General features: G+C 41.7%; 1 protein-coding gene across 3 annotated transcripts in view; it reads left to right on the top strand.

The window, feature by feature from the left end:
• Nucleotides 1-13,121, top strand: part of SLC20A2 (solute carrier family 20 member 2) — a 192,639-nt gene that overhangs the window by 111,469 nt on the left and 68,049 nt on the right. The gene's annotated exons all lie outside the window — the stretch shown is intronic.

Below are 13,121 nucleotides of genomic sequence, written 5' to 3'. Positions count from 1 at the left end.
GACGTCACCCATCAGTGAGAACAATCAGCCTGCTGTCCTCGGAGAATACCTTCTACAGGTATGTAGCATTCGCTGAGGACCTTATGAGCTGGGGAAATTGGACATCCGAATGGCAGATGACTTTCAAAAAGGAGACTATGATTAAATGAGAAGAACGGTGAAAAAAAAAAAACTTGAAGGAGCAGCTTTGAGGGTCAAAAATTTACATCAGGCATGGATTCTGTTTAAAAATACCATCCTGGAAACCCAGACCAAATATATTCCGTGTATTAAAAAAGGAGGGAGGAAGACCAAACGACAGCCGGCATGGTTAAGTGAGGTGAAGGAAGCTATTAGAGCTGAAAGAAAATCCTTCAGAAAATGGAAGAAGGAACTGAATGAAAATAATAAGCAGCAGCTTAAGGAATGTCAAGTCAAATGCAAAGTGCTGATAAGGAAAGCTAAGAGGGACTTTGAAAAAAAGATTGCGTTGGAGGCAAAAACACATAGTAAAAATATTTTTAGGTATATTAAAAGCAAAAAGCCAGCAAAAGAATCAGTTGGACTGCTAGATGACAGAGTTGTAAAAGGGGCAATCAGGGAAGACAAAGCCATAGTGGAGAGATTAAATGAATTCTTTGCTTCGGTCTTCACCGAGGAAGATTTTGGAGAGATACCAGTGCCAGAAATGGTACTCGAAGCTAACGAGTCAGAGAAACTGAATGAAATCTCTATAAACCTGGAGGATGTAATGGGGCAATTTGACAAACTGAAGAGTAGCAAATCTAGAATGGATGGTATTCATCCCAGAGTACTGATAGAATTGAAAAATGATCTTGCAGAACTATTAGTAATATGTAATTTATCTTTAAAATCGAGCATGGTACCGGAAGATTGGAGGGTGGCCCATGTAATGCCAATATTTTAAAAAGGTTCCAGAGGAGATCAGGGAAATTATAGACCGATGAGCCCAACATCGGTACTGGGCAAAATGGTAGAGACTATTATAAAGAACAAAATTACAGAGCATATTCAAAAGCATGGATTAATGAGACAAAGCCAACATGGATTTAGTGAAGGGAAATCTTGCCTCACCTATTATACTACATGTCTTTGAAGGGGTGAACAAACATGTGGATAAAGATGAGCCAGTTGATATTGTGTATCTGGATTTTCAAAAGGCTTTTGAAAAAGTTTCATTTATTTTGCTGCATTTATATCCCACATTTTCCCACCTAATTGCAGGCTCAATGTGGCTTACAATATAATACAACTACAATCGCATTGATAGCATAGAGAATCAGAGTATATATAACAGTTAAGGTGCATAGGAATATTATGGCAATATTAACGGAGAAGAATTTCAGGATTATTGCTATTAAGGTTCATACGAAAATTGTTGATTAAGAAGTGGGTAAGTGTATAACTACATAATATAATGATATCAGGACAAGGTATAATTTGTCAGTAATTAGGATAAATGGATAACATAATGATATCAGGACAGGGTATGATTATCAGTAATTAGGGTGTAAATAAAATAGGCAAAATAAGAGTTCCAATATAAAATTGTGTCTGGTGTAGTTTAGGAGTCAGATCGTTATGAGGGATCCATTTTGTACGCTTTTTTGAACAAGTAAGTCTTCAGTAGTTTCTGGAAGGTCATGAAGTCGCGTGTTTTTCTTATAGTGGTTGGTAATTCATTCCATCGTTGTGTACAGATGTATGAAAAGCTAGATGCATGTATTGATTTGTATTTAAGTCCTTTGCAATTGGGATAATGGAGGTTTAAGAAAGTATGTGATGAACTTTTGTTGTTTCTCTCTGGTAGATCTATAAGGTCTGACATGTAAGATGGGGCATCTCCATAAATAATTTTATGAACTAAGGTGCATATTTTGAATGTAACTCGATTCTTTTAGTAGAAGCCAGTGTAATTTTTCTCTAAGGGGTTTAGCACTATAGTATTTCGCCTTTTTCCGAATATCAGTCTGGCTGCGGTGTTCTGGGCAGTCTGGAGTTTCTTAATGGTTTGAGCTTTGCATCCCGCATAAAAGGAATTGCAGTAATCCAAATGGCTCAATATCAGTGATTGCAGTAGTTTGCGGAATGTCTTTCTTGGGAAGAAAGGATTTCTTCTTCTAAGCCTCCACATTGCATAAAACATTTTCTTTATAACATTTTTCATGTGGTTATCTAGACTAAGGTTACAATCGATTGTTACACCTAAGAGTTTCATGTTGTCCGCAACAGGAAGAGTGTGATTTAGTATATTTATATTGGTATAGTTGATTTTATTATACTGCGATGATAATATAAGGCATTGTGTTTTTTTCTGCGTTGTTTCAGTTGGAATGCATCTGCCCATGAATTCATAACTTGGAAGCTGAGATTAATTTTATCTACAATTTCAGACAAGTCATTTTTATATGAGACTAGTAAAAATGGCCTGTTTCTGGCGCCGATGAAACGGGTGCTAGCGGGCACGGGACTCCCTTTCCCTCCCCTTCCGGTACCTGTTCCATCGGCCCAGGAAAGAAAGAGCCCCCTCTTTCCTCTCGTAGCGGTGGCTTCCTTGCTGCATGGTGTGGGAGTCCGGCTCTCGGCATTTCAAAATGGCCACCGAGAGTTGAAGTCTCGCGAGGCAGCTTGAACTCTCGGCGGCCATTTTGAAACGCCGAGAGCCGGACTCCGACACCATGCAGCAAGGAAGCCACCGCTACGGGAGGAAAGAGGAGGCTCTTTCTTTCCTGGGCCGACGGAACAGGTACCTCTAGACCACCAGGGAGACACGCGTAAGGGGAGGGGAGGTGACAGGGAGGGAGGGAGGTTGGTGAGGTTAAGCGTGTGCTACCGTGGGCGGGGCTATGTGGCGAAAGGGGCGGGGTTCATGTGCACGTCAGCGGCGGCTGGGATTTGTTGGAAGGGGAGGAGGAGTGCGTAAATTTGTTTTCGTGTTCCGCCCTCGACGTCATCACGTGTGACGCGAGGGCGGGGCATGAAGATGTGGTGGCTTCACCACCATGAAATCACGAACCGGTGTGTGAGTGACTTCAGTGACGTCAGTGTCCTCAGAACGTTGAGGCTGCGTTTTATTATAGTAGATATATATCGTCACATCATCAGCATAAATATAAGGGTTAAGGTTTAGGTTGGATAAAGATCTGACTAGTGGTAACATCATTAAATTAAAGAGGATTGGCGATGATATGATCGATTCAGATATTACCCGGTATGTTCTTGCCGTTAGGAAACTATGAAACCAATTCAGTACATTACCTCCAATTCCAAAATATTCAAGAATGTTTAATAGGATACCATGGTCAACCATGTTGAACGCGCTGGACATGTCGAATTGTAAAAGAAGAACATTGTTATCGTTTGCAATAATTTGTTTAAATTTGATCATGAGTGTTAAAAGAACTGTTTTGGTGCTGTGATTGGCATGGAAGCCAGATTGGGATGTGTGCAGTACTGAGAAGTTGTTCAAGTAGTTGGTAAGTTGTTTAGTTACCAGGCTTTCCATCAGCTTGACTACCAATGGGATGGATGCCACTGGACGATAATTAGATATATCATTTAGTTTTTTGCTTCTGGTCTTTGGGAATTGGTGTTAGTAGGATATTTCCTTTATCTGTAGGAAAGGATCCATGTTGAAGCATGTGATTCAGGTAGGAGGTGAGATCGACTATGAAACGCTGGGGGGGCAGATTTTATTAAGTAGCTGGGGCATGCGTTCAGTTTACAGTGGGATTTGGTGAATTTGTTGATCTCTTGGGTGACAGTAACTTCCGTTAGTGAATAAAAATTTGTCCAAATTCGATCTGCTAGATACTCATTGGTTGTTAGGTCTAAGTTGTCAATGAATTTTACATAGTCGGAGGAGTTAGCTGATAAGGTGAATCTTAGTTTAATGATTTTCTCATTGAAGTAGGTAGCTAGTTTATCTGTTGATGGGGTATCCGTGTTAAGGTAACTGGTGTGGTGTCTAGAAGATTATGTACAAATTGGAATAACTTGTGTAAGTCTCTCTGGTTTTGTCCTATTTTGGAATTATAATATGACCTCTTGGATTGCCTGATGGTATATTTGTATTTTGTTAACATTAATTTCCAAGCAGTGAATGTTTGTTCATCTTACTTTTTGTTCCAAGCACGTTCAAGTCTCCTTGTTTGGGTTTTTAGTTTTTTCAATTTGTTGTTAAACCATGGGCGTGAGTTTTTTTCTTTGTGATATTCTTGTTTGTATTGGTGCTATTGTATCAAGTATGCTATTGCATCTTGTGCCCAGTTTATTTATTTTTTTAATTTATTAATTAATTAATATATTTCAACATTTCACTACAAACTGTGAGTATGTAATCGGCATTACAATCAGGAAATCCATAATAAAATAAGAAAAAAAATCTTTAAGGCCTATTCGTCCACAATTTAAGGAAAATTAGAATCCAAGAATACAGAAACATAAATAACATAAAGTATTTGAAGCAAGTAATTTAACAGTTGCTACCTCGGGATACCGACCCTAGCCTGCTAATTATGGAGGGCATACAACATTCATATCTACTCTAGCATCAAGAAATTCTTTTAACTGTTTTGGGTCTACAAACTGAAAATGTTTACCCTCAAGCAGTAAATTACATGTACAAGGAAATCGTAATACAAAATTTATTCCCAATGCCAATGCTCTAGGACGCTACTCCAAAAAAGCCCTGCGCCTAGTTTGTGTAGGCTTTGAGAGATCTGGAAAAATACGGACCTTAGAGCCCAAAAACAAGTTTTCTAAATGTCTTAGAGAAAGTCTTAGAACAGCATTGCAATCAGGCTCCAGCACAAAAGTGACCAGCATAGTTAACCTCTGAGTAATAATTTCCAGTGTACTCTCAAGTAATGACGTCAGATTCATTCCATCCCCCACTACTGGGGGGTTTCCATCGGCCCCTTCGGGTTCCAGATGTAGTAGGCCCGTGTTATGGGGGGTAGCGAGTCCTTATCCATTCCAAGAATGTCCACCATATACTTTTTTACCATTTCAACAGGTGAAATTAGAGGAGATTTGGGAAAGTTAAGAAACCTAAGGTTAAGTCTCCTAGCCTGATTCTCCAAATACTCCATTCGTTTATGCAGAAAATTATTATCCTTAACCAATGCAGTTTCTAAAGTTCCCATTTCTTGTAATTTAGTATTCACATTTTCCAGTTTCAAGGATTGCTGTGCAGTCACTTGTGCTTGAAGTAGCGCAGCTTCAGAAAGAGTTTTTATATCAGTATTTTCTTTTAATGTAGTTTGCATAGAGGTTTGAATGTTATAAACCATGTCCCATAGTGACTCTAATGTCACAGTTGCTGGTCTAACCACACCACTAGCACCAGGGAGGGATTGAGATTGAGCCTCAGCACGAGATAGTCTAGAAACAATGTCCTGAGGTAATACCTGTAGAACTGATTGAATTAATACCTCTCGTGGTTGAGGTCCGTTCTCAGTCGCTGCAGACCTTCCCTCGAACAGGTTAGGTTGAGCCCCATCGGTTTCCGTCGCTGCTCGGGCTGCTAGCAACTCCCTCCCAGGCTGAGGCGGAGCAATGCGCTCCACAGGGCTCAGGGAAGCCCCGTTAGTGCTCTCAATCGACGCTGACGCATCGAGAGTTGCAGTAGGGGTCGAAGTTCCCCGAGGACCCGGTTGTTGCTTCGGGAATCGCAGAGTCGTCTGCCGCCACGCCGAAGATGTTTCAGGAACCGAGGGATGTTCCTTAACCTTTCCCCTCCGTTTCCCCATCAAAAAAGACGAGGCTACAGCGGTAGCGAAGAGGCTGATCAACGGAGCTACCTCGGGAGCCAACACAGGTGCGTCCGTTCACAGCGCCATCTTGGATTCAATGTTTCTTGTGCCCAGTTTAAAAGATATTAATTGGAGTCTGTACTGACTATTCATTCCTGTAGACCTCTTGCCAGAATAATACTGGATCAATGTGACCTCTTGTGGTGAAAGTTTTTCGTTCTTGATTCAGGCTCGAATTTTTTTTTTATTCTCCATTGCATTGATATTTTTAGTTTGACGTGATCTGACCAGGGTACTTGTGTCCAATTGATATCTGTTATTGTAAAGGTTTGATCAGGAGTAAATTTGTATGTAATGAGGTCAAGTGTATGACCTTTGATATGGGTTGAGTATTTATCCAATTGAAATTCCATAGCTGGAAAAAATCTTTGCATTCTTGTGTGTTTTTAGCATTATAGTTTTCTAGATGCAAATTTATATCTCCTAGTATGAGTAGATTGGAATTAGATAAACAAGAATTTGAGATGAAGTCCATAAGATTTTGTTGACATTCTTGTCAGATTCCTGGCGGTCTATAAAACAGAATAATGTTTAGGTGCTCAGATAATGTAGGATGGTTAATATTAAGTGAGGCAATTTCTAGTTGTGGAGACATGGATTCTGCTATAGTTGTTACTATGAAGTGGGATTTATATATAAATGCAATTCCTCCTCCTCTTTTTCCATTTCTAGGCCAGTTAATTATTTTGTAACCTGGAGGGCAGAGATCTGTTCGTATTGGGTCATTTTGGAAATGGATCCAAGTTTCATTAATGATTAATAAATCCAGATTATCATCAATGATCCAATCTGATAGAATTGTTGTCTTGTTGACAGCTGATCTAGCAGTTATATAACCAATTTGGAGTTTTTGAAAAGGGATCAGATATATTAGGAATTATATTGATTTTTCTTAATTGTCTAACTTGTTGTAAAGGTTTATTGTTGTTTCCTTTTGTTTTGATGATCAGTTGAGGTGATGATTCCATTGTTTTGGTTATTATTATTATAGCGATATTTGGATGGTCGGTGAGGCATGCAAATTGTAGGAATAATATTAGTTTCTGGTAGGGGGGGTGGAAAGCATGTGATGAATTAGGGTGATTGAGTAGATGATGAAAAATAATGTTGTGATATTCATTTTGATAGTATAACTTGTGAGTATAGAATTTGCTAGGATTGTTTCAGCTTAGTACAGTTGTAGGTTGGAATAGCGAATGTAGGCTAGGGCAAGTGAAATGGCTGGAGCAATGTAGGCTAGGGCAAGTGAAGTGGCTGGAGCAAATGCAGGTTGAAGCAGAGAATGCAGGCTGGAGTAGATGACACTGACGCAGGTTGGAGCAGAGGATACAAATTGGAGCAGAGAATGTAGACTGGGGCAGATGAAGCAGGTTGGAGCAAAGAATGCAGGTTAGAGCAGACGATGTAGGCTGGATCAGACGATGCAGATTGGAGTAGGTGATGCGGGCTGGAGCAGATGACACAGACACAGTCCAGCCCGCAACAGAGGATACAGGTAGGAGCAGTGTGAAAGATGATGGCTGAGGAAATCCTTCCCCAAGAGCAGGCTACAATAAAGGTTGGCGCTCAGCAGCTCTAATAAGAGTGTAAACTGCTATAAAAGACTCATGAAAGACTCCGGAAGAAATTGGAGAGTCATGGGATAGGAGGCAGTGTCTTATTGTGGATTAAAAACTGGTTAAAGGATAGAAAACAGAATAGGGTTAAATGGTCACTATTCTCAATAGAGAAGAGTAGATAGTGGGGTTCCTCAGGGGTCTGGGCTGGGACCACTGCTTTTTAACATATTTATAAATATGATCTAGAGATGGGAGTAATTAGTGAGGTATTTAAATTTGCTGACGACGCAAAGTTATTCAAAGTTAAATCACAAAAGGATTGTGAAAAATTACAAGAGGACCTTAGACTGGGTGTCTAAATGGCAGATGGCACTTAATGTGAGCAAGTGCAAAATGATGCATGTGGGAAAGAGGAACCTGAACTATAGCTACGTAATGCAAGGTTCCACATTAGGAGTCACCGACCAAGAAAGGGATCTGGCGTCGTTGTTGATACGTTGAAACCCTCTGCTCAGTGTGCTGCGGTGGCTTAGAAAGCAAACAATGTTAAGTGGTATTAGGAATGGAAAACAAAAGTGAGGATGTTATAATGCCTTTGTATCAGTCCATGGTGCGACCGCACCTTGAATATTGTGTTCAATTCTGGTCGCCACAATGAAAATGATAAAGGGGATGGGACGACTTCCCTATGAGGAAAGGCTGAAGCGTCAAGGGCTCTTCAGCTTGGAGAAAAGATGGCTGAGGGGAGATATGATAGAGGTCTATAAAATGAGTGGAGTGGAACAGGTAGACGTGAATAGCTTTACTCTTTCCAAAAATACTAGGACTAGGGGGCATATGATGAAGCTACAAAGTAGTAAATTTAATACAGTTCGAATTTTTCTTCACTCAACGTGTAATTAAACTCTGGAATTCGTTGCCAGAGAATGTGGTAAAGACGGTTAGCTTAGCGGGGTTTAAAAAAAAGGTCTAGACGGCTTCCTAAAGGAAAAGTCCATAGACCATTATTAAATTTTCTTGGGGAAAATCCACTGCTATTTCTGTTATAAGCAGCATAAAATGTATTGAACTTTTTCAGGATCTTGCCAGGTATTTGTGACCTGCATTGGCCATTATTGGAAACCGAATGCTGTGCCTGATGGACTTTTGGTCTGTTCCAATGTGGCAATAAATGTACTTATGTAGGTTAAACCTTGAACATTTCTCTTTTGGCTTGTTAAAAATTTGTAGCTACCAAAAGACCTGCAGTTTTAGTTCCCGACTGTATCTTTTGCCATAGCAGATTCATTTATGGCAAACACCAATGATGGCAGCTGATGGTTAATGGATCATCTGTGGAGAAAGGTAAGTATAGAGGAGTTTTCAAATATGCCACAGGGAAAAATCTCCCAGGCCATAGATCACCTAGGAAAGTTTCTCTTCCCCACCCCCAAAGAGACATGTTATCTACAAGGATTCTTTTTATCAGTTGTACGTAGTATAATATATGCATATATCCTAATTTGTCTACTCAAGACACAGTATTAGCTTTTCAGTTTTCTCTGAAGCAGATGTATATGCTGCCAGTCATCTTGTGTAGCTGTGTACGGTTTTCGAGAGAATGTGCACACTAAGTTGGCATATGCAGTTGGCACTGAAGCACTTTTTGGCAAACAGCGGATACCCTTCAAAGACAACATTCCATTTTGCAGCATCTGTCTGGTATAACCACAAAGCCTACTACTCATAATTTCTATAGCGCTACTAGACGTACGCAGCACTGTACCACCTGAACTTGAAGACTGTCCCTGCTCGACAAAGCTTACAATCTAATTACTTCTCTAGACTTAATAGCACTGTGCAATATAGCAGGTGGATATCATTTTTTGTATTATACTTTTATGCATGTACTATTGTAATCTGATTTTTTTTTTTTTTTTTTGACAAGGGCTAGAATTTTTTTTTTTTTTTTTTTTAAATAGAAGCTTTCATTAGACAATTGCAACACAGTGACAGTCTCTCTAGCCTTGCCAAAGAGTGAAAAGACTAAATAGGTTGCTCCTTTATCCTTGGTCCTTTATCCTAAGCAGCAGCTACCTTTTTGACTGAACCAACTAATTACTGCCTGTTCCTTTCAGATTATACTGACCTAACCAATGGAGGTCAAGTACAATATCTATTTTCTTCAAGAATGGCAGAAAATAAGATTATTGTGTGTTTGCCATTACAGAGGCCAGATCTTTAGTTCTAGCTTCTAGCCATCCCACCCAAAAGATCCCCTCATCTGGTTTTCCCTTTCTCAGGCCTGATATCTGCTTATTCCTTAGCATCCCTCTAGACCGGCACATGTGGGTTGTACATTCTTATCAGAAGATGGAGACTGAAAACACTGAGCTTCAAATATCTGTGGGCTATGCAGTTCTCGGTTTCAGCAGATGGTAGCAGTACTAAGGGCCAGATGCACTAAACCTAACGAGCCCACAACTGGTTCCAGCCAGTTTAAAACGCAAGTAGTTTACCGGGGGCATGCACTAAGGGCATTTTCCCTGTCACGGTAGCAGGCAACGAAAACGGAATGCAAATTATTCAAAAGCTATTATAATGAGCTGCACTACCGTTGCAGCCCATTATAATGAGATGTACTACCGTTTTTCCGATTCCCTTACCGTAGGAACCCTAATGGGAGGTCTGCACTTCTCGTTAGGGCTCCTGTGAGGGAATCAGAAAGGAAAAGGGCCCCCAAAAAGGTAAAAAAGAAAAAAAAAAAAAAAAAAAAAAAAACAGCGAGCGCATGTGAGGGGCATCCTTTATGGACGTACTCTCCCTGCGCTTGTGAGGGACGTTTTTTTTTTTTCCCGCCATTTTTCGCTCTGCCGGCGCTCATGACTGAGGTGTTTTTTCCCCCCTTCTATTTTGTCTTCGCCGCGCCACTTACCCTTCCACAGGAAAACTTTTCTATTTTCCTCGGTTGCCGGAGAATCAGGACGTCGGTAATTCCCGTTCCCTACCGATTCCATAGCAAATCGGTAGGGAACGGGAATGCATCAACGATAGGGAATGCAAATGAGCTACTCGTTGTAGCTCACTTGCATTCACTATTTTCCTCGGTTGCCAGTCGGAGAATCGGGACATCCCTTTCGATTATGCACCTCTTCTTGGTCTCTTCAGTCAATCAGAGCGCGATTAGCTGACACCAGCCAGCTAAACGCGCTTTGATTGGCTGAAGAGACCAGGAAGAGGTGCATAATCGAAAGGGACGTCCCGATTCTCCGACTGGCAACCGAGGAAAATAGTGAATGCAAGTGAGCTACAACGAGTAGCTCATTTGCATTCCCTATCGTTGATGCATTCCCGTTCCCTACCGATTTGCTATGGAATCGGTAGGGAACGGGAATTACCGACGACTGTAGTGCATCTGGCTCTAAGTCTGTGCAGTTCTATTAGGGGTTTGCTTAAAAAGAGACCTAGGCAAAAGGAATTCGGCTTTTTCCCATTCTTAGTGCTTAAACACTTGAAGAAAAAAAAGAGAGAAAAAAAATCTAGCTTACTCGGGTGTCTAGGTCCCGTCCCCCCTTCCCTCTTATGGTGTCCTTGCTTTTGCCATGGGTAATCTGTGACTCAACTGGCCTCTGCTGTGGGACTGACAGGCAGCCTGGAGTCTGAGGGGTCTGCCTGCAGCAGCTTTTGAATCTTTCCTGCTCCTGTTTGTTTAAGGGAACCCCACCCCCCAAAAAAAAAAAAACTAAGGCAGACTATCTGACAGCAGTTTTTGTTGTATTGCCTCTTTTCTACTCCTGCTACTGCAGTTGTTTGGGGTCGCTTGTTTTTGGCATGCTTTCCAGGCATTTTGGCTCTGCATCTCAAATGCTGCCCTGTCAGCGTTTGGCTTTTTTTTGTGTATGTTGCTTGCAGGGCTTTTTTTGAGGGGATACTTGGGGGTACTGAGTGCCGGCACCTTTTCCATTGTCTGATAAAATTGATCCATGGACACCAAGTTTTAATGAAAAAGCTCAGGCTCTACACACCAATTCTGCCTTGCCATAGATTCTGTGATTGGTTGCAGGGGACCTGGCTATTGTGGGGTGAGTCCCCTCAGCGATCACCTCACCCCTGAAGGGTGGCCTAGCATTTGAGTACTGACACCTTTTTTGCTAGACACAATGCACTGGTTGCTGCAACCCGATGCTGTCCCGGAGTGCTTGAAGTCCCACTCCATGAGAGCTCAAACTGCTTCTTGGGCAGAACATTTACTGGGTGACACCTGTCAATATTTGTAAGGCGAATGCTTGGTCATTGCATTCTTGTGTGTCACTACAAATTGGATGTTCAGGCTTGACAGGATGCAGTCTTCATGGCTCAAGTGTTGGAAGCAGGGCTAAAGGGATTCTAAGGAAGGAGAAATTATCTTACCTGCTAATTTGCTTTCCTTTAGCCCCTCTAGACGGCACAGGCCTCGCCCAGTATAGTTTTGGTCGCCTGCTTTTTAGGGTGTTTGCATAGCTTCTCTCTTGCAATTGTGGGTATGATTAGAAGGCTAGGGAGAGGTGTTAGACGGTTGTTTCAGGTCATTGGCATTTCAGAAGACAATAAAAAAAACTTTTAAAAAGTCCTCTGAAAGGTTCTGCCTTCCGGGTGGCCTAGGTTCAGTTTGATGTTCTGCTCAGAAGGTAGAGGTGTCTCCCCTTGTGGGATGTACTCTGTGCTAGTTTGTCATTTGGTTTCAGTTCATGGCTTTCCCTTGCAGTTTGTCGTCCCTTTTTTTCTTTGTGCGTGTTCTGCTTTGCTAGTTGCAGACTGACTTTCAGGGGACTGCCCAGCCCACCTATACAGGTATTTGAAGCTCAGTGTGTTCAGTCTCTAGCTACTGGTAGGAGTGCATAACCCATCTGTGTTGGTGTAGAAGGACTAAAGGAAAGCAAATTAAGTAAAATCTAATTTCTCCTTATTAGCTCTAGCCAGTGCAATAGAACTCATTCTACTACAAAAAAAGGGTTTTATTTCAAGTGTTCTCACAAGTATATGCTGTCTTTGGGCTTCACAGACCTCAACCAAGTGGTGTGCTGGACCTGGCTCACACGAGCCAGTTTAAATTTTACTGAATTTTATGAGCCGATTGTTGATGGAGCCAGGCAGCGAGCACACAAACTTCTGGGGGATTTATTCTCCTCCTCTCTCCCTCCCCCCCCCTGACCTCCACCCGCCCGTGAGCCCAGCATACCTCATCATATTCTCCCTCAGATTCATCATCTCTTCCCCACCCCCCCCACCCCCACTTCATCTGTCAAATATTTGTTCCAGCAGCTCTACTGTTAACACACTGCCTGGCCAACCAGGAGCCTTTTCTCTGCCAGATCCCACCCACGCTTAAGCAGGAAGTTGCATCAGCGGGGCAGTACACGGCAAAGATAAGGCTCTGGGTCGGCCAGGCAGCATGTTACCGCTAGAGCTGCTGGAAGAGTAAGATTTGAAGGGTGGCTGAAGAGGGAATGGAAGCTGAGAGAGGTAGGACTCGCAGAGGAGCGGGAGGGAGATGATTCTGTGTTTTGGATGAGAAGAGACAGCATGAAGTTAAAAAAAAAAAAAGTTGAAGCTAATTAGATTAGTCTGTTTCCCCTTCCCGCACAAATGTCTTTGCTGTTAACTCAAAACAAAAGCAAGCAAACTTATGAGCTGCTGCATCCATGTTGTTCTTTATTGTTGGTAGCATTTTAATTTAATCTCACTTATTTTCAAACATGCCAGATTGTGCAGCATACGGATGTACATA

This window comes from Microcaecilia unicolor, chromosome 2, assembly GCF_901765095.1.
Source record: "Microcaecilia unicolor chromosome 2, aMicUni1.1, whole genome shotgun sequence".
Classification (NCBI taxonomy): domain Eukaryota; kingdom Metazoa; phylum Chordata; class Amphibia; order Gymnophiona; family Siphonopidae; genus Microcaecilia; species Microcaecilia unicolor.
This window is presented reverse-complemented; position numbering and strand designations above follow the sequence as displayed.